The sequence below is a fragment of the Rhinolophus ferrumequinum genome, chromosome 23, assembly GCF_004115265.2.
Source record: "Rhinolophus ferrumequinum isolate MPI-CBG mRhiFer1 chromosome 23, mRhiFer1_v1.p, whole genome shotgun sequence".
In the NCBI taxonomy this organism is placed as follows: Eukaryota; Metazoa; Chordata; class Mammalia; order Chiroptera; family Rhinolophidae; genus Rhinolophus; species Rhinolophus ferrumequinum.
Window position 1 is genome coordinate 4,811,639 of NC_046306.1, and position 21,332 is coordinate 4,832,970.

Genomic DNA, 21,332 nt, shown 5'->3' on the forward strand with positions numbered 1-21,332 from the left:
TTTCCCGAAAATAAGACCTACTCAGAAAATAAGCCCTCGCATAATTTTTCAGGACGACATCCCCTGAACATAAGCCCTAATGCATCTTCTGGAGCAAAACTCAACATAAGACCTGGTCTTATTTTCGGGGAAACACGGTACCTTCTCTTCATCCCCTTCCACACAGCTGACCCCAGAAACCCTGTGCAGATGGCACATCTGTCCCCCGGCAGCTACGAGTGCTGTGGTTGAGGGCTTCAGGTTCTTTCGTTTTTATTCTTTTTGCTGTTCTGATTGGGTGGGTGTTTTCTGCTAGATACTCTCTTCTTGAGAGAATTACCTTGGGTGGTCATGCTGCCTTGCCTGCAGATGCCCAGGAAGAGGCATTCCCTATCCTTCCTTTATTTCCTGCCCATGGAACAGTCAAGGTAGATATTCCAGATAGCAGATGGCTTTACATGACACAGTGAGGCGAGGTCCCAGGTCCCACCCTGTGGCCAGACAATCCGCTGGGAAGATGCTGCCATCCGTGTGCAGACAGTAGGACAGGCCAGGAGGAGCCACGCCACTTCTTAGAAGCCTCGGCCCCAAGGTGACACTTGTCGTGTCTGCTCCTGTGTCACGGGGGAGAGCCAGTCACCTGACCACAGCTAGTTGTGAAGCAGGCGGGGGGGCTGCATTACAGCAGTAAACCTACCTCAGGAAGTAAGTAGGGTGACCTCGGTGGACCGCCAACCTCTCCACATGAGCTTCCTTCTTCCTTCCCTCCCTCCCTCCTTCGTATGTATGGACACTTCTACTAAGTTCCAGACGCTACTAAGTACCATACTAAACATGCACTGACTGAGCTTTTACTAAGTACCATACACTGGTAGGTGCTAGGGACCCAGTGCTGCCCTAGGCAGGCTGGTCCTGCCCTGGTGGAGCGATGGTCTTATTGACTGGTGGCGGCTGCCATAACCTTCTCCTGAGTTTCCAGGGCACATCGGGGCTGAGAGGAGAGCGACTTGGACCCATTAGTGATGTGTCCTGTGAGCCTGGAGTGGAGTGGTACCCAAGACGCCTGGGTTTAAACTCCCAATCCACTCCCTCAACACCCACCTGTGTGACGTTTGTCAAGTTCTCTGCTTTCTCTACACTTTGGTTTCCCCGTGGCAAACATAGGCTTAATACGACCTCCCTCTCGTGGCTATTTCATAGGCACCCAGAGAGAATGGACGTAGAACCCTCAGCACGTTGCCCGACCTTTGTAACTATTGCTGAGTCCAGAAAGATAATGAAACGGGGAACAGGGCCAAAGACGATGGAGCTGAATGGGGCACTGCCATCTCAGCATTGAGGCCAGTTCCTGCTCTGTGTGCCCAGGGGAACCAGATCCCGTCTGGCCACACCTGGCAGGGCTGCATCCATCCTGGAAGTGACGTGTTTGCACTTCTGTCTGACCACCTCCCAGGAGAGCAGCGACGCAGACGAGAGGGAAGGTCGGCCGCAAAGGCCACGTGCAGCCAGACTGGGCAGGCTGCAGGGGATGTTCGAGCCTGCCCCAAATTGGGGTGTCATGCAGAGCAACACAGCCCCGTGCTTGCCCTCTGCACAGACCACGCTCAGCTATGAGGGCGGCCGCCGGGGGCTGTTGTTTTAAATGACTGTGGACACTAATGCCACTGCAACCATAATTATAGTGAATGCTGACCCTTCCCAGAGGCGCCTCGGGGTTGTGGCATAGCTCCGGCGAGCTGGCAGCCTTTGAGGACACGTGTGTCATCTAAATGTAGGCCAAGGCTGCCCTCGGAAGGAGCTTCAGAGGGAAACCAGACAATTGATCTAAATGAAGGCAGATGCCCCTCTGGAAACAGGGCATTGCAACTCCACAGCTACACCCACGGCGTGCTCTCTCAGAAGGAACATTTCCCCCCAAATGTTTAGAGGAGCATCTCTCATAGTCCCGAGCTGTTTTTGTTTCATCTTAAACACACACACACACACACACACACACACACACACACACACACGTCTGGTAACAGTTTATGTACGCACTATGCAATCTCAAATGCCATACAGGTTACATGGGGAAATGTGAACCTCTCTCCCACCTGAGGTCCCCCCCTCCCCCGTTTCTCTGCTCCCTTCCCCAGAGACAAACCAACCAGTGTTCCTGCGTTCCTGGGACCCGTCCTGAGATCGCTTTCTTTCCTTACGGACGCACGCATTGATATTCCAGTTGTCCCAGGAAACCGACTGTGCTGGACACGCACTCTTCTATATCTTGCTTTTGCACTCGGTGTGTCTCAGCGGTCTTCCTGAGTTAGTGCAGAGAGAACGCCCCTGGTATTTTTTAGAACGGTACAGGAGTGCCGTCTGCAGACGCCCATCATTTGTGTGACCTAATTTAAGCACACTGATGGACATTTGGGTTGCTCTTAGACACTTGCTGTTAAAAGCCATGCTGCCGCAAATAACCTTGCACATATGGCACTGTCACGCCTGTGTCGAGGACACTGGAAGGGCACTGTTCCTGGGCCCAACGGACAGTATTCATTGGACACCCACAGAGATCTACAGATACAGACACGAGTGTTGCCAAATTCCCCAGCAGAGGTGCTGACTTGTCCCCACCCTGCTACTGCAGGCGTCTCTTTGAAGAGTTTCATTTGGGCAGCGGAGACAGGTGACCTCTCTGGAGGGCCCAGTAAAGTACTGAAATGGGGCAGTGTAAAGGCAAGGGGTTATGTTTCTCTATCGGCTCTGCCACTTACTGCCGATGCAACTTTGGGCAAGTTACTTAGCCTTCCTGGGCCTCAGTTTCCTCATTTGTAACATGGGGAAGTGATACCACTGCCACATGGGGTGGAGGTGAGGGCGCTTGGCAGAGCCAGGGCTCTGATGTCCGCTACTTATTATTGTTGTTGTTGGGATTTTGTGCGTAATTACAGGGTGATGCGTCAGGTACTGGGTAAGTCACACGTTATCACTTTTAACGTGAACTCATTTCTGCTGTGTGAATAGTTAACAGGGAAGCCTGACTCGTTGATCTGGGAGGCCTGCAGACGAATGGCTGACTGTCCCAGGGAAGACGGGACTCACAGGTCCAGTGGCAGAGCTGGCGGGCGGGTTCCACCTCTGTTTCCTCCCCCTCTATTGTGGGGAAAATCAGACTCCTCTTCTTCCCCTGGCAATGCTCCTGTGTCAGCTCCTCAGGAGACCTTCCCCTCCTAGCCGCCTCTGGCCTAACTTGGACACCCCTGACCTGCTCCTTCAAAGGCAAATGGAGTTACCTCAACATGGAAGTTAAATATGATAGATATTTTCACTTAGCTCATGTTGCACCATTATTTTCACTTCTTACTGCACACTGCAGCACTTGGTGGACGTGCTCCTAGAACTAACTCATTTCTTTCGTCTTGTGATTGCACGTTACAAACACAATATGTTTAGGACCATTTTCTTGCAAAGTCAACCCCAGTCTTAATTACCCAAAGCACACTTGCCTCTAGTAAAGCCTTGCTCATGTGGATGCTGCTATTTTTAACACTGTGTTCACCTTCAGTCACAAACCCCAAATCCTCCTCGTCGGGTGGTCCGCTCCAAAGGTGTCAAAACAACACAGACCCAGCAGCCTCTGAAACCCGGCCAATTTCGTGCGCAGAACCTCTTCATACGAAGCGTCGGGTCACGGGGAGTCCAAGGCATCCAGGTTCCGGGAATGGCTTCTGTGCCCATCGATTGGGAAACTGCTGACTGCTTCCCAAACCTGACACCCCACGGGCACACCTTGTCCCTGACTGTGTCTGCACACGCAGACGGCACACCTCGCACTCTCATCGCTTGTTCTGGCACTCAGCACGGCCTCAATTAAAAAATATTTCAGAAAATCATTTAAATCGCGACAAGTTGCCCATCCTGATTCTTCTTGGCATTTGTTGTATTTACATAATATTCCCATCTGTTTTCCCAAGGCGGATTCCGTGTCTGACAGCCGAAGTGCTTTACATAGCCTTTTGCCAGACAAATTAATTTCCTTTACTTCCCACTTTAATTATTTCGATCTTGTCGTCTCAGGGACTGAATCGGCTTGGGTTTGCCTCTCAGGTTGTCTCAGAGGATGAAATCGGAACAGACGAGGTCTCACCATGCAAGGGAAAAATGTTTGAGATGAGAAACACCAGGTAAAAATTATCAAAACTGAAAGACAAGCCACAACTTTCCCGGCGACGGACGCCACTCAACATTTTGTCACTGACCAGAGTTCTGGGTCGATTCTGGCCCAAGCAGGGAGGAAATGAACTCAACGCATCTGATGGGGTAAGCTCCTGGGGTGGCCGGCCTCCAAGATGGCTCTCCACGCTCCTGCCTCCTGGTGCCCTCACCTCTGTGTAGCCCCCTCAGCCTGAATCATGACTGGCCTGTATGACCACTAAAATCCTGCGGGGTTTATGACTTCAAGATGATGCCACACTGGCATCATGGCTTCCACCTTGTTCTCTGGGATCCCTTGCTCTGGGAGAAACCAGCTGCCATATTGTGAGGACACACAAACATCTCTACGGAGACGCCCACAGGGAAAGGGAGAGGCACTGAGGCCTCCTGCCATCAACCAGCACCAACCCGGCAGCCGTGTGCGTGCACCACCTACGAGATGGGTCCTGCAGCGCCAATCAAACCTTTAGAGGATGGCAACCTCAGGGGAGACCCTGAGCAGGAACCACCTGGAAAAACTGTGTGAGATAATAAAGACTTATTGTTGCTCGAAGCCACTAAGTTTGGGGACAATTTATTAACAGCAACAGGTAACTAATACAGAACCTTAGTTATTAAATTACGAGACTTATGAGTCATAGACAAGTAAGATTACCCATAAATCTTAGTGGACATGAGGGAACTGGAAGGAGTGGAGAAGGACGGGTAAAATGTAAGGAAAGAGACACCTTTGCTCTGTCTCAGTACTAACAATGGTATTCACTCATAGCTAGCGTTTCCTGGCAGTTTTTGATCCACCTGCTTCCTTGCTGTTTCTGCCCTCACCTCGGGGCCTTAGCATGGACGGTTCCTCTGCGTGGAACAGTCTCCCTGGATCTTCCCACAGTCCCCTCCCTCTCATTGCTCAGGGTCAGCTCACATGACACTTTCTTCCCTGACCGTCCCTGCTGAAGTGCTGCCCGCCCTCCCATGCCGGTCACCCTCTCTGCCTGTGGGCCATATTTATATAGCTTACCAAGAATGGGACCTCCGCGGGGACAGGTTCCTAACCTCGCCTGCTCACCACTGTGACCCTGCCTGGCGCAGAAGAGAATGTAGCTATTTACCACATGCAGTTGGAGCTTTCCCTGGCCAGGCCTCAGTTCAGGCAGGTAACATGCATTATCTTATTTAATCTTCCCAAAAGCCTGAGCATCAGTCCCATCATGATCCCATTGTACAGGTAAAAACACTGAGGTTCGTCACACAGCCAGTAGGCCTGAGAGTCGGGACTCTAACCCCAGCCAGTCTACCTTGAAGCACTCTACTTACCAAGCATGCTGCTGTAAAGGGGACATTACTGCAGAAAGTGGACTTGGCGGCCCTGTGGGGAGGCTGGGCCTGGGATTCCCGGGGCAGCGGTGGGAGGAGGGGGAAGAGTGGCTGGCATGACAGAAATTAACACAGATTTGTAGGGCAGTGAAACTAGTGTGTGTGTTGTTTTGTCTGTTGGCCCTTTTACAATTTCATAATTCCGAATTCTGCACATTAGAACATTTTCAGCTTATAAAACCTACCGTGGTTTTTATTTCCTACATTAAACCCCAACAAATACAGTGTCAGTAAGTACACATTCATTCAGTCATTTATTGAACATCTACTATGTGCCAGACACAGTTCAAGGCACGAGGGGTATATTAATAATCAAACAGACAAAGTGTCCTGCCCTCATTTGTATTTTCTGCCTTATATCTGAGTGAGGGAGAATACCAAAACAATAAGCAACCAAATAAAACAAATAACCATACAAATGAAATAGTAACAGCTTTGAAAGGATGAAACAAGAAAGGCTCAGCGGTCAAAATTTCCAGGAGAAACCTCTTTTAGGTGGTACAGTTTGGAAGGTTTTTGCCATAAAGCTCTGGCCTGGGAGCTGGAGAGGAAGCAGCCAGAGGAGGCGGCAGAAGGCCCAGCACGTGCAAATGCCCTGAGGTGGGGAAGAGCTAGGCCAGTTCAAGGGACTGATGGAGGTCAGCGCGACTAGAGGAAAGCCAGCAAAGGTGACATAGGAAGGAGAAGCGGTCAAACAGGTGGACCCGCACAGATCACATCAGCCTCTGTAAGGACAAGGGAAGGGTTTGGGATTTTATTTCAAATGTCCAAGGATGCTACTGGGAGGTTTGGGGATAGATAGGGTTTTTTAGGGAACCCCATCCTAGGTTCCCCTATTATTATTCACATCTTGCAATAGTGTAAGACATTTGTTACAACTAATACTGTTGTGTCATTAACGCATGCCCACAATTTACACGGGGGTCACTTTTGGTGGGGTACACTCTGTGGGTTTGGACAAACGGATAATGGCCTGTATCCACCCTTACAGTATCACACACACTAGTTTCACTGCCCTACAAATCTGTGTCCTATCTACTTACCTCTCTCATCCTTCCCCTGCCCTAGCCCCTGACAATCGCCGATTTTATGGTCTATTTTGCCGCTTCCAAAATCTCATCTAGTTGGAATCACACAGCAAGTAACCCTTTCAGGCTGACTTCTTTCTTTCGCTTAGCAGTATGCATTTAAGGTCCCTCATTGTCTGTCTGTGGCTTGATGGCACATTTCTTTTTGGCCCTGACTAACATTCCACAGTATAGATGTCTAACGGTTGGTGTATCCATTCACCTATTGAAGGACACGTAAGATCCCTCCCTCCATGTCTTTCCATGGCTTGATAGGTCTTTTCTTTTTACTGCTGAATAATATTCCATTTTGGGGCTGTACCAGTTGTTTTCTCCATTTGCTCATGCTGCGTGAGAATTAGGTGATGGACTGACCAGTGGGCTGTCACTACCTGTGAAGACGCGGAGGAGCAGGCTGCGCAGAGGGAAAAGGCCCCTGCCACGGCCTGCTCTGGTCCTCCAGGCAGCTGGCCTTCCTCCCCGCCCTCCCGTTCCCTAGAGGTCATCCATCCACCGGGTGCAGCCACCGATGGGTGGAAATCAGCCTGTGAGCCCCAGGTTCCCACAGCCTGACCTCACGGCCCCCCCTGGAATGACAACACAATGAAAATCAAAATACAAAAGGGGCTCTTCATGATGAAATTGTCCTCAAAACCATTGCCACATTTGAAAATAACAGTCAATTTTTCCGCACTGGTTCCCAACCCACAATCGTGTCTGCTGGAAACCCAGCAGACGGGACTTTGAAGACCCCTCTGTCCCTCTGGAGGGTGATTCAGAGTTGGGTTTGGTGACTGTGTGTGAGCGTGTTTTCAGACAGGCCACCAGAAGCTCTGCATTGTGTTAGGATCCCTTCAAGCACAGGCAATAAATCAAACTAACCAAGATGCACACTGGGAAAAGGCAACGTAAGGGGGGCTGTGCTCTCAGTGCTAAGTAGCTCTCATCACAGTGTTTTAGATCAAAGGTGGCCTAAAGGAGGGGGTGGGGCCCCCTGGCTTTTCTGTTGCTCAATCCATGTTTTCAACTCGGGTGTCTGCCACCCGGGCTGGGGACACAGAAAGCACTGATGTGCAGACGACAGACTCGGAATACAGGAAGCGGGAAGGGACTGCCCTAAATATCAGGGCTCCAGGCGTACAGACTGTGAAAAGCCCACTGCTGTGCCAGCACATCACAACTCGGTAGGGACTGACTCCAAGGCAGGGAAGTGACCTCAAAGAACTGACAGCCCTCTCTGAGCCCTGGTCCTCTGGTCTATAAAGTGGAAATGACAACAGCAGTGCCCACCTCCCAGTGCCTGATTGTTCTCAAGAGTGGATTCTTGCCCTTTCCCCTTAAAAAAACAGTTTTATTGGGGTATAATTAGGATATCAAAAAATTCATCCATTGTAGGTCTATAGTTCAGTGAGCTTCGGTGTACTTAGACAACTGGGCAGCCGCGTCCCCAATCCCATTTGGAATCCCAAAGTTCCTTCGAGCCTCTTAGCAGTCAACCATTGCTCCCACCCAGCCCGAGGCAGCCGCTCTGGAGCTGGGTCCTGAAAGTGAAACAAGGAGTGCCTCGCTCAGGCTGAGTTTTCTGTAAATGTAAGTTTCTAGAATCAGCAGCATCTTAACTTCAAGGGAGAACCTCTCATGCTGTCGCCCCCAGGTTTGTACAGTGCACAACCTGCACAACCTCCATGGCACCTTGTTTGTTGGCCTCAGTCAATGTCAGTGAACTTTCCTAAAAAGGTATTTCCTGGGGAAGATGCTCAGGATACAACAGGAAGTGAAATGGAACTGGAAACTCTAAAAAAGCATGGTCTTAATCTGTTTAAAACATGTGTGTATACACATACACACAAAAGACTGAAAGAAAATAAACCAACCTTTTTACAGCGATTATCTTGGGGTGACCGTTTTAGGTGTGATATTAATTTTCCTTTTTATCCTCTTTTACATTCACCAAATTTTCTATAAGATCTACGCAATACTTATAATGAAATGACTTATTGGGCTGGAAAACGGAGGTAAGGCATCCATTATTTTTTTCCTTTTTCAATACAGATGGATTGATTCCTATGATGGTGTAGTCAAAAAAAAAAAAACTCTTTAAAATCCTCACATCAATTTTGTTTTGGGAACAAAGTGAGAATAAATAAAATAGCTCACGTAAGTGAATACACACACACACGCACACAAACACACTCTATTAAATAAGATTTTTCACATGATGAATTCGTGAGCTTGGCCAAATCAGATTCTGCAAGATAAACCTTATTTGTCCAACTGTATTAAATGTTCTTTCATTTATAGATTCCCCAGACAAGTCCAAGAACAAAAGCTTCCTCATTCTTCAAAGCAAGTCACCTCTCCATTTGCAGGAAATTAGAAACTGCCCTACTACAAACTCTCTGCACACAGTGTGCCTTCATAAAAATCAGCTGGCTACTGAATGCAGGAAATGCCCATTTTTGAACTGTCTCCAGGGCAGTCATTTCCTGTAGGGTGTCCTCATCTGTGATATTCTGGGGTAAGTCTTCTTAGACAGCTATTTTCTACTCATCAACAGTCATTTTCCAAGTCTGTGGAAAAAGCTCTCTTTATACCTGATATGTAATAGTATACTTCAGTCAGGAAACTAGCCATTTAAAATTAAAGAAATAAAAAGCTGCTTTTTCCCAAAAGCCCCCTTTTTTTGGTTAAATGAAATTAGTAACGTAATAGTAAATGTAATGCAATGCCAATTGTAATTAAATGTAATGGATATTAAAACATAAGTACCAAATACCAACCAGATGGAATATCATATTAGCTATATTATTATTACTAGCTCTCTTAATTAGCTATTTTCTTAAGCGGGATCCCTTAAAAAACACCATCAGATATACTCTAATATCATAAACTATATTTTAGGCTCTAGTTATGCTGGAGAAGAGATAAGGATGCTTGTTCCTAGAACTTTCTAGAACCATGGATTCAGCACAGATGGTGATTTTGTCCCCCAGGGACATTTGTCTGCAGATGATTTTTCGTTGTCATGCAGAAGGGAGAAGTTTCTGCTGGCACTGAATGGGTAGAGGCCATGGTTGCTGCTAAACATCCCACAATGCTCAGGACGGCCCCGTAGCAAAGGAGTCTCTCGCCTGAAATGTGAGTCGTGCTGAGGTTGATCAACCCTGTGCTAGAACAAAGAGAAACGAATGTTGCAAAAACCATTCAAATATTCACAATTTGACTGCCACCGTGGCAATTTCCTAAAAAAATCCCCAAAGTTTGTACTCTTGAAAAACATCAACAATGACAACTCCTCTGTCTTGGGGGAGGGTCAAATATGCTTCTGGGGACTCATTCTAGCCCTGCTCATTTAGTGTGATTGGCACGCCAAGCTCATCCAAGTTCTCCCAAATCAAAACACAAAACCTCTCTTCTCTTCATACCTCACCTCTGCTCCCGCCTCCCAAACCAGGCACAGCTGCCAAAGTCCTTGGGATAAATCCACAGACACTGGAGCTGACACCCTGAGCTGCAGACTCGTCCCCCCACATAGGGGTTTATGACTTGGGTTCAACAAGAGACTCCAAAAGTCTCCTGTCATGTCTGAAAGGGGGGCTATGCATGGTGTTGACTTTCTTCTTTCTAACCGCCTGTATTTCCTAAACTGACTACCACACACGTCTTCACGAAAAAGAAAAAAAAACTTGTTCGTTAACATAAACCCAGCCCTCCCATTGCTACAGACCCCTCCAAAGACTGTGTGCAGCCAACACAAGAAAGAAACGCCGTAAAAAGCTGTCCCTGGCTGGGTACGAGGGGGTTAGTCTCCTTCTCATAAACGACAGGTTTAGAATTAGGGGCTCTCAAATTCAGCTGCGAGGGGCAGAGACCTAGTGACAAGCCAGGCCTCGCCAATGAGGTCACAGACCGGGGAAATCCCACAGGAGCTCTGCTGGTCTTTTGCCTAATTTCCACTGTCTGAGAACCACCTCTGAGATCTTTGTGCAGCCTCGGGCCTTTGTTCCATCCACTTCCTCATAAAGTTCTTTTAAACCCACATCTAGAACATCGTTAAATTAAGCCCCACACACAGGCAGAAGGTGAGTCTAGGGTACGGGCAGGACTGGCTACATGATCCAAGTGGTCCAGGGCAAAATTTAAATGCAGGCCCCTTGGACAAAAGTTATTAAGAATTCTAAGACAGAGACAACAGAGCACCTAAATTAGGCAGGGGTCCTTCCGAGCACGGGCCCCACGTAATTGCCACGTCCCTGTCCATAAAGCAGCTCTGGGTACAGACTCCCAGTGTCCCGCAAGCTCAGGAGTGTAATTTGGTTTTAAGGACAACAGGGGCCCTTAGAGGAGCTAGCGAGGCAGTGGCAGGACCTGACCTAGCTTTTGAACCAAGACAGCTTCCTAGAGGCTTCAGCCTTTACAGGATGAGAGGTGGCGGTAATCTTGACTTTGACCTTAAGCTTACTAGCATGCCCTGTGAATTGACAAGTAGGGCTGAGTCTGTATGGATACTCAGACAGGTTTGAGGACGGAGCCATTCTCTACACAGCGTCCCGAGGGACCAGGCTTCCACAGAGCACACTCTGGGAAAACGAGGCTTGGCCCATCAGTGTTAAGCAACCCCTTAAAGACCAATGTTATACAGGGGAAACTGAGGTCCCGAGAGGGGCTGGAGGTCAGCTGAGGGTACACAAATGTCACAGAGGCAGGAGCAGGTGGTTGGCTTCTCGGTCCCCTTTTGGGGTTCTTCACTGAGCCCAAAGTCAACGCCCACAGAGCACGTGCAGTCACAGGGCCTGGAAACTGACCAGGTGGCCCCAAATGTCACACTGCATAGGCCATGCACTCAGATGGGGGAGGGGTGGGAGAACATCTGAGCTTCTAGACCTTTGAGAACAGACAGATGCTTGCGTTCTATTCAGAAACAGGCTCCAGCCCACTTCTCCTGAGCAAGCATGGGTGTGTAATTTAAATCTTATTAAATCATGAATCTGGGTCAGTGGTAATTTATAGATTACTTTCATTAACTGGATAAAAATAATCACCAACTCAACAGTGAGTCATAACAGCAATTAAAAAAAACAAGGTACAGCTTTTGCACTGGTTGGGGTGTGAGGACATGTCTCCAATTATTTCCCGAAGATTCTGGAGATTGGAAGAAATCAGCATGCATTTGGCCCAAGACAACTCCCCTTTTTCCCCCTTAATTTTTAATCCCTTCAGAAGAAATGTAATCCATATGTTTTGGATTCATTTACATTTAAACCATCAAAACAGTGTTTGTTAAGGAGCATTTGATGTCCAAAAACCCTTTTTCTCTTCTTTTTTAAAGGCCTTTGGTCTTTGAAGCAGGAGGTCGTGCAGTAACATCTGTGGAATGGGCAAGTGACAAAGGCTGGCATAACCGCATCCCCTTCAAGGAACTGCCTTGAAAAACTCATCTTTCAAAAAATCCAGAGTGTTATGTGACCACATCCACTGATTGAATGGTTAATATATACCGGGGTGCCAAAAAAAATGTATACACATGACTTGTACTCATCTTTTGATATTGGTATATATTGAGTATTACAGTTTTAATGCAGTTTTTTCTTTCTTAAAATGTGCATACATTTTTTGGTACCTTCTGTATATTTATATATATACAAAAATATTGTATGTAGGTATGTATATTATGTAACTGAAGAGACAACATGATTTACAAGCTGAGCTGCTCAAATGGACACACAGTAAAGCTGGTGGCTACCTATTTTAGTCAAAGCTCTCAAAGAGTTTTTATTGAGTATGTAGAAGTAGATCCAGTAAAAGAAAAAGAAAGTGAGATTCCTGCCTCATACCATATGCTAAAATTTATCGCTGGTACACCAAATGTTAAAATGTTAAGTAGGCAAATAAATAAATAAAATAATGAAACTGGACCAAATAAAATAATAAAAGGACCAAATAAATAGGTATGAATGTGTTTGGGGGATGGAAAGAATGCTTTAAGGTATGGCACTGAAGAATGAAACTCTAGAGAACAGTTTTAACTACTTCACATTAAAATTAAAAAACAAAAACGCTGAACAGCAAATAAAATAAAAACAAGTTGAGAAATAACAAAATTGGTAAAATTAGAGAAAATATGTAAAATGTGACAAACGTATGGTATAGAGCCTTAATATATAAAGAGTAATTGTTAACCAATAAGAAAAAAAAGATCAAATTTACTGGTAGGATATAAACAGGCAAATATCTAAGTAGGAAATGAAACCAAAAAAACATGAAACCACTTCATCTAGCTCAGTGCGTTCCACACTGTAGGTGCTCGGTGAAATGGCTGTTGGATGCCTGAACCTGTCCTGAGTCACCTAATAACAGCTCACCAAGCCCTTCCCAGGGGATCCAGAGAGTCAGGACAAGCACAAAACTCGGCTCTGTCCTCAGGCCCCACAGCAGCCACTGGGGAAGTTCCTGCCACTTACAAGCTGTGTGACTTTAGCCAAATGCCTTAACTTCTCTCTGCCTGATTAAGTTGAGAAAATGAGAATAAATGAAGGCAGAATTAGTATCTACTTCATGGGACTGTTGCAAGCTTTAAGCAAGTTAATACACGTGGAGTACTTACAACAGTGCCTGGCTCATCATAAAAACTCAACATGCACTTCAAAGTTCAGAAATAAAGCTAAGATGGTAACAGGCAAGGAAACGCCCACCACCCATTGATCCATTCGTTCAAAAACACCTAGTGGGTGCCCAGCCCGTGCCAGGCATTAGCGTAATCATGACTGATGTTCATTAAATGTTAGGACAGAAACCAGAGCAGCCTCAGCAAAGGGGAGAAGATCTGTGAGAAGGGAAACACCTCGTTGGTGGAGGGACCCAACTCGGGGCCTGACACTGTCTCAGCTGCCAGGGGAAGCTTTCGGGAGAAGGCATTTGTCAAACTCCGCCTGGAAAGATGAGTGCGAGTTTTCCAAGCAAAGATGGTTCTAGGCAGAGAAAGCAGTCAGGGCAAACTCTCAGATGTGCAAGAAAATGCAGTCATTTCAGTCCATGTTTTCTCACATTGTCGCCCTGTCACTAAGGGCCTGGTTTGGGAGCCAGACTGAACCAAGTTTTATCCGTGCTCTGCCAACTTTCGTGTGTGTGTGTGTGTGTGTGTGTGTGTGTGAGAGAGAGAGAGAGAGAGAGAGAAAGAGAAACAGGCTCTGTCTCAGTCTCATCCGTGGAATGAGGATAAAAGTGGTATTTCTCACGTGGTCATGGAAGGTTCAGTGAAACACTTACCAGAAGGCCCGTCTGTTCGGAACGAGGGCACACGTGGGCAGGCTTCTACGCCAGAAATCCACCTCTTCGATGGATTTTCGATGGGTCACATGACTGACACCAAAGACCATGGCTCAGGAATTAGGACTTGTGGCAGAACAGAGCTGGCCTTCCCAAATCATCTTTGGGATGAGTCTAGTTCAGGTTTCTCACTAGGGACATTTGGAGCCAGATAACCCTTTGTCACGGTGGAAGGGAGGCTGTCCTGTGCGCTGTAGGATGTCTAGCTGCATCCCTGGCCTCTCCCACTAGCTGCCAGTAACAAACCCCCGCCTCCAACTCACCATCACCACCACCCAGTTTTGAAAACCAAAAATGTCTCCAGACATCGCCAAATGTCCCCTGGGGGACAAACTCGTTTCACCGAGAACCGCTGCTCTAGGTCAATGTAAGGTTTTCTGGGAATGACCCAACTGGTAGAGCAGACCCTTTGCCACCAAAGAAATATCTACTGTCTACTGGGTGTCCACAGGCCAAATTTCAGCATTGGGTGTGTTCTGTTTGACCCAGGAGACATTTTAAATCTCCTTGATGGACTGACAACAGAGTCCTAAACATCAGGGTATTTCACATAAAAATCCAGCTTTCTGGCTTCTCTGGGAAACTGGGGATATTTGATGACACTGGGTCCCCATTACAACGGGCAGCAGTTGGAGGGAACGGTGTTGCCTCTGCCCCCGCCAGATGGTCATGAGCTTCCTGTTTGCCACCAACCCCACCACTCTCGACTGGCCCGAAATTCCGAGGCCCAGAATCAGCTTCTATCTACCCCATTCCGTTTCCACAACCCTGCCGGCCCCTGAAGGCGTTTGACTTTGGGAACTCTATCTAATGTGCTTGTACACACACACACACACACACACACACGCACACATACACATAGATACGCAATGCATGCATAAACATACATATACACATGATGAACACACACATGCATGCATGCAAGACACACGTACACACATGTGCACACATACACACGTGCGCACGCACACACATATACAGATACACATGCATCCGAACACACATACGCATGCATGCACGTACACACATGCACACATGTTCACATGCACACGAGTAGGCACACATCCACATGCAGACATCTACACATGTATATACACACATACACACATGTACACATGTGTACACATGCACACATGTTCACGTACACACATGTTCACATACACACGAGTAGGCACACATACACATGCAGACATCTACACGTGCATATACACACATACAGATGCACGCCCACATGTATGCACAAACGCACGCTCCCACATGCACACTGACCCCGCCCCGAGCTCCCCGGTGCCCGTCCACCGCAGCCCAGGGCACACAGCCTCCTTGATGTGCACACCTGGCAGAGAGGCTCTGCCCTTTGAAGTCACGCCCGCCCCTCCCACAAGGACTCTGAGTATCATGGGGACTGATGGATGGGACAGCTCAGCTCTCAAAAACTGCCGCATGTGTTTATTATGGCGTTGAGTGTGGGCTGGGCCCTTCTGGCTTGTGTAAGTGTCAACTGGTGACATGTGCTCTACAGAAGGCAGATGTCAAAGTGGGCTGGGCAGTAGAGCGCCGCGCCACGTGCACCGAGACCACCCAGGGGCAGCGCTCATGCTGACCTGGTCCTGGTCACAGTGCTGCTTCCCTGGCCTTTGGGAACTAAAGGGGACAGAGCGAGACATCGGCCACCAGGATGGGTCTGATGCGATGACAGCGGCCGGCTTGGGCAAGCAGTGAGGGCTGCCAGACATTGCCTGTTGAACCCTGTGGAGAGCCCACGGCCCACACGTTCCTTCCATTCTGTTCTCACAAGAGGCTCCCAGCCCCCACTCCAGCCCCACTGAGGCCACACGCTCAGATGGCAGTCGCGGAACACTTTCCCACCTCTGTGTGAAAATAATTGTGCACTGACGTCTGACTAGGTAACGGGCACTCTGTAATCACTTCAGCTACGTTATCTTCCTGAATTTTCACCTCAACCTTATGAAGACTGTAACTTATTATTCCGATTTTGTTGACGCTCAAAAGGTTGTATCAAGAGCAAAGTAGCATGCACTAAGTATCCTATCAATTGATCTTTTCTACACTCTTATGAAAGTTCTCTTGTATTTCCTACTTTATAATTAAAGCAATCGAGGCTCAGAGGCTCTTTCTTCTCCCCCCAGCCCCTCTCTTCCTTTCTCCTCACCGACACTCCTTAGGCTGAGGTTTCTCGAGCCCTTACACATGCCAGGCACTGTATCGGGCACGTGACTGCCACCTTCTCCATGAATCCTCCCCACAGCCTTGGGAGGTGGACGCTGTTGCCCCCACTTGACAGATAAAGGGACCACGTTCAGCAGCATCGCAGTGGGAAGCCTCGGACCTGGCTAAGGACTGTCAAACCCACTGGCCTCAGGAGATGTGGGGTTCTCAGCACCCACTGGACCAGAGCCGACCCCAGAAGCCGCCCACACCCAGCAGCCAGGAGCACCCGGCAGAGGGTCACAGTGCTCGGACAGCATCTGGCCCCAGGAGGTATTTCCACTGTGACAGACAGATTTCAGGAGCCTCCCCCCAGGAAGTCATTGTGGGTCTTTTTATAAGGTGCGAATGCCGGCCTTGCCATTTCTAATCTGTGAAACTGGCCACGGAAAACTGGGCGGTTACACAGACGCCGGATGCCAAGCAATCTAGAGAAACAGGCAGAAACAACAAGAAATACAGTGACACTTGTCATCTAAACCACACGGGGCACTGGAAATCCCCCGAGGCATTGGGAAACATCAACTGTCAGGAGCCACATGTTGCCTTCTTTCCTTCATCTCTAAGGCTGCTGCTAAGACAGATCTGGGTGCAGGACAGATGGCCTTACCTCATTTTCCTTTTCCCTACAAGCCTACGTGGTACCTGGGCTGGAAACCAGCTCTTTCCAGGAAGCAGTGCATATTAACCAGACCCTGGAATCTGCCAGATGTGGTGTAGACCTCAACCTCACCACCCACTTTCTAGCCGTGTGGACGTAGCAAATTACTCAGTCTCTGCTTCGGTGACAAAACACGCGCAGCCTAATGGTGAAGATGCAACAGCTGAGGTATAACTGAGCCCGGGACCTGCCACAGGAAGTAGCTGATGTTTGCTGGCCTCTTTCTATGCTGGTCATGCTTTCACCCTGGTCACCCCCTCACAGGCCCCCAGCAGGCAGGGTTCATGCTTGGCTATAAGACACGTCTGTCATGCCCAAGGATGAGCATTCTCCAGTTCTCATTTCCTGCATCTTTCCTCCATATCTGGAGATTCATTTTTTAAAAAAGCCCACTATCTTATCGTTTTAACGAACACTGCAAACTAGAGTTTTAGAATCTAAAAAAAAAAGAAGGGAAAAAAAAAACTGGGAAAAGGAGCAACATTTTTTTTTTCTGAAAGAGAGAAGTGTGCAGAGAAAACTTGAAAGCCCAATTTCATTCCTAACTGAGGCAGAATTTCCTCAGCCTTGTAGATATGTATCAAATAATTACAGCTCAACTGCTGTAATTCAGCACCTGGGCTGAGGTGAAATTATTTTTAATGTATCACCTGGGCTGTTTGACGTTGGATATATGCCTGGATGTCAGCTTCTAGAAAAAATCTAAAACGTATTCCCAAGGCAGCAGCTACAGCTAAGCCAAGGAAGCGTGGTGTGCCAGAGACCAGAGGCTGCTGACCGGTAGGGTAACCAGCCATCCTGCTGCTAAAGCCAGGGAAACTCTGGGCAAGCCTGGATGAGGCGACCACCAACTTACCAAATATGTACTCTGGCCTTGTTCCAAACAAATCAAACCACCTTTTAACCAGGGCAACAATGCATCCTGCTAAAAAAAGGTGTTTCCCTTACAGCTAGGGATGGTCCCTGTCCTACCCAACTGGAAGGTCTGGCTTTGAAATTCAGTTCTGCCATTTAGCAGCTGTGTGACTGTCAGGAAGTTAGTTAACCACTCTGAGCCTCAATTTTCTCAGTTGTAAAATCGGGTGATTGTAGGGTGTTTTTGAGGCGAAGAAACACAAATATGAAGTTCTTGGCCTGGAGAGGAAATAAATGAGAGCTATCAATACTGTCAACCCCTGGAGGGGAACTGTTTTCTACGATGATCTAGTTCTGAACACAGCCTTGCCAAAGCAAGAGCGGCTTCACGCAAAGCATACTTTATAAACCTCGAGCTCATGATTGCAGCCTGACACATGCCTCCCCGTGCTCCTCCTACCCTGCTCGGCCCAAGTCGTGGGAGGCAATACCTGAGCAGGTAATTATAGCTCTGAAGACAAAGGGAGGGCATTGTCTCGTTTCTGGAGTGTTTCCCCCACCTCCTCAGAACTCACCTCGTGGCAGCAAATGGTGGATTTTGTACCAGTCATGAAATGGACACAGGCCAGGCCAGGACGGCACCACATTCAAAGCTCTGACGTCCTTATGCCCAGTGCAGCCCCCAACATGGTACCCCCTGGTTTTCCCAGACACGACCTGGGGGTTGGGGGCTTCTTCCCAGGAGCAAGAAGCCATGGCTTTGCTCTAGCATTTTCCTCGCAGTGTCTGCTGGGCTGTGTGCAACCATGAAAAATTAATCTCTGAAATAAATTATAAGCCGAAATACCCTATAGCACCGTCTCCGTCAAGGACTTCACTCAACATCTCTAAAAGGGCCAGTGCTGCTTTAGGGGAGGAGCAGCTTCTGGGGGGTCTGGATGGAGACCTCTCTGGTCAACCCCGGGAAAGTAACATCACCAACACTCAGGCCTCCTATCCCAATCTGCCTGCCTCTACCTCCTCCTGGGGCACCTGTACCTGGCCACGACGTCATCCTAATTGGGTCCCTCTCTGAAATCCTGCAGATGGCCTCTGTCGTGGGCAGGCTTCCCCAGAAGCACAGCCTGACACCTGATTTATGAAGGTTGTGCTGCCAGGGAGACCAACAGGGACGTAAAGGCAGCAGGCCTGGGGACAGGAGAGAAGTAAGGTGTGATGTCAGGCGAGCGGGGAGGGTGGCTTTGGCCCATGGGAACCTTGGAAGGCGTTACCCCCAGGAGTCTTCCTGGCCTGGGGCTGGGGAGCCGAGCTGTCATAGCCGCCACCAGCCTGTTTGGCCGGGGGCCACTCTGGACGTGCAAACTCCCGAGAATGTCTGGATCTCTGGTCTCCCCATGGTGGTTCAGGAGCCCCTGGACCATAATAGTCAGGACTATTATGGCTAAGGCGTCTGCAGTGATGTATGTTGGGGGCAATGACCTCTGCCTCGGACCCGGCCTCTCCACATCCCCTCCAACGACGATGCTCACGTCACCCATCATTCATTTACTCAGTCTATACTTATCTCCCTGCATGCTGTGCCAGCTCCATCCTGGGGACACAGAGGTGACTAGCACCAGGTCTGTTCCAGGTGTTCCGGTCACATGATTTTGGAGGAGGAGCAGAAACCCACTCGAGCCAGCTCAAGTTAGCATGGAGTTTGCTGAAGGAACATGCAGGACTCGCAAAGACTTCAGGAACAAGTAGACCTGTGCCATCGGGCCACAGACAGTCCCTGCTTTGGAACGGGCCTCGAAACCGGGCCTGGGGACCCAAAGCCAGCCAGCCTTCCCTCCCCTGCCTGCTCCAAGAGCAACTCGCCCTGTCAGCTCTGATCCCCTGCCTTTCTCTGAGACCCCCATTCTTTTCATTTCTCTGCTCCGCCAGCCATGGGGTCTTAGCTTTGCCTCGGACAGTCTTGCCCGGTAGTCGCAGGATGGACGCCACAGTGCCAGTTTCTAGACGCCCGCATCCAGAGGAAGAGGGACTGCCTCTCCGTGCACCTCTTTCTAGGCGCGCGCAATGCCTTCCGGGCTGCCCACAGTGCACTGGCAGAAACGGATAACACATCCACTCCTTAAGCAGCCTCTCAGGGCCAGCAGGACCGTGGCAAACAGACCTATCCCATTTCTCTCAGTGTTTCCCCGCCCACAGCACTGCCTGGACCAGCCCTCCTTCAGCCTGCCTCCCATCTCCCCTCACCTGTCTCTATCTGCAAAGAGTTACGAGAGCCTTCCAAGAAGATTAATTTCTACATGCCTCTCCCTGCTCAAGAACCAGCTATGACTCTCTTCACCTACTGCATCCAATTATAACAGCCCTGTCTAGCTTTCAAGACCCTTCAAGACTTGCGACCCTCAGACACACCTGTCAGTTGACAATTATTCCTGGCATATGCGAATGTCTACCATTTGGTCAAATCAGATTGTTCTTGCATGGTGTCCAAACACCACTCCAGTTTCTACCTCTTTGGCTTTTCTCATGCCGTTCCCCCCTCTGAAATTCCCTCTCCTCTTTTCTAGCTTATAAAGACCTACCAGCCTTTAAATCGGGTTATAGGAGGTGCTGGACACAGGACCGGCACCCAGGATATCACGTAGGAGCCATAGGAAAGACTTTGCAGCACAGCGGCTTGGGTTCGAGTACCATTTCTACCAGGACTGTGTGACCTAGCCATGTCAACAACCTGTCAGTGTCAATTTTCTCATCTTTAAAACAGCAACAGTAACACACAGCTGCCTTGAGGGTTAAAAAGGCATAAGGCCCTTCGTGCCAGGTACATACTAAATGCTCAATAAATGGTGCAGACATTGAGAAAGCTCCCAAATGAGCAAGTTTTAGCATGCGTGCTGCAGGTGTGGTTTACAGTAGGAATCTCTCTTCTCCCCAGCCAGAGGCCTGACCTCCCATCTCATCTGCCTCAAAAGCTGGAGCGAACCTGCCATGGCCTCTGGGCGGCTCTGTTCTTGGACGTGGAGCAGAGAAGATGCTGCCTAACGGACGTACACAGACCTGTGCTACATCTTGGCAGTTTGCTCCCCTGACAGGATCATCTCTGGATGTCCTTCCCCCAGGGTCTGGCTCCCAGGCCTGCTCAGCCAGGTGATGACTACAGACTCTGAAATTCACTACCTAAGGCAACCGTGAGGCGCCAATCCTTATGAAGCAACACCAAGCGAGGGTGAGGACTTTTCTCCATAAGACAGAGGTCCTGACCTTGGTCTGCCCTTCGCAATGGGAGCCAGAAGCTGCCCATCTCGGAGGCATCCTGGGATGAGGCAATGGCTTCCATTGCTCACGTCTCTTTCTTTGCCCTAGGCCAAACCCCAAATGCAGAGGCTGAGAAAAGGACAGACATTTTAATGCCATGAGCCCCAAAGAGAAGCTAGACAGTGCCTCCAGAGACCTTGCCTGAATGGGACGACTTGAGACTTATGAAAACGTCCCCAAACTCTGAGAGCACCCCACTGTCCTTCTGACCTCAGCGCCCTACTCCCACAGTGAGAGCCTCTCCGTGTGTTCGGAGTAGAAGTGAAATGGGATGGGGGGGGGGCACGGGGGCCACATAGTTGAACTAGAGCAGATTCCAGGGCTAGAGCTCTCTGTGG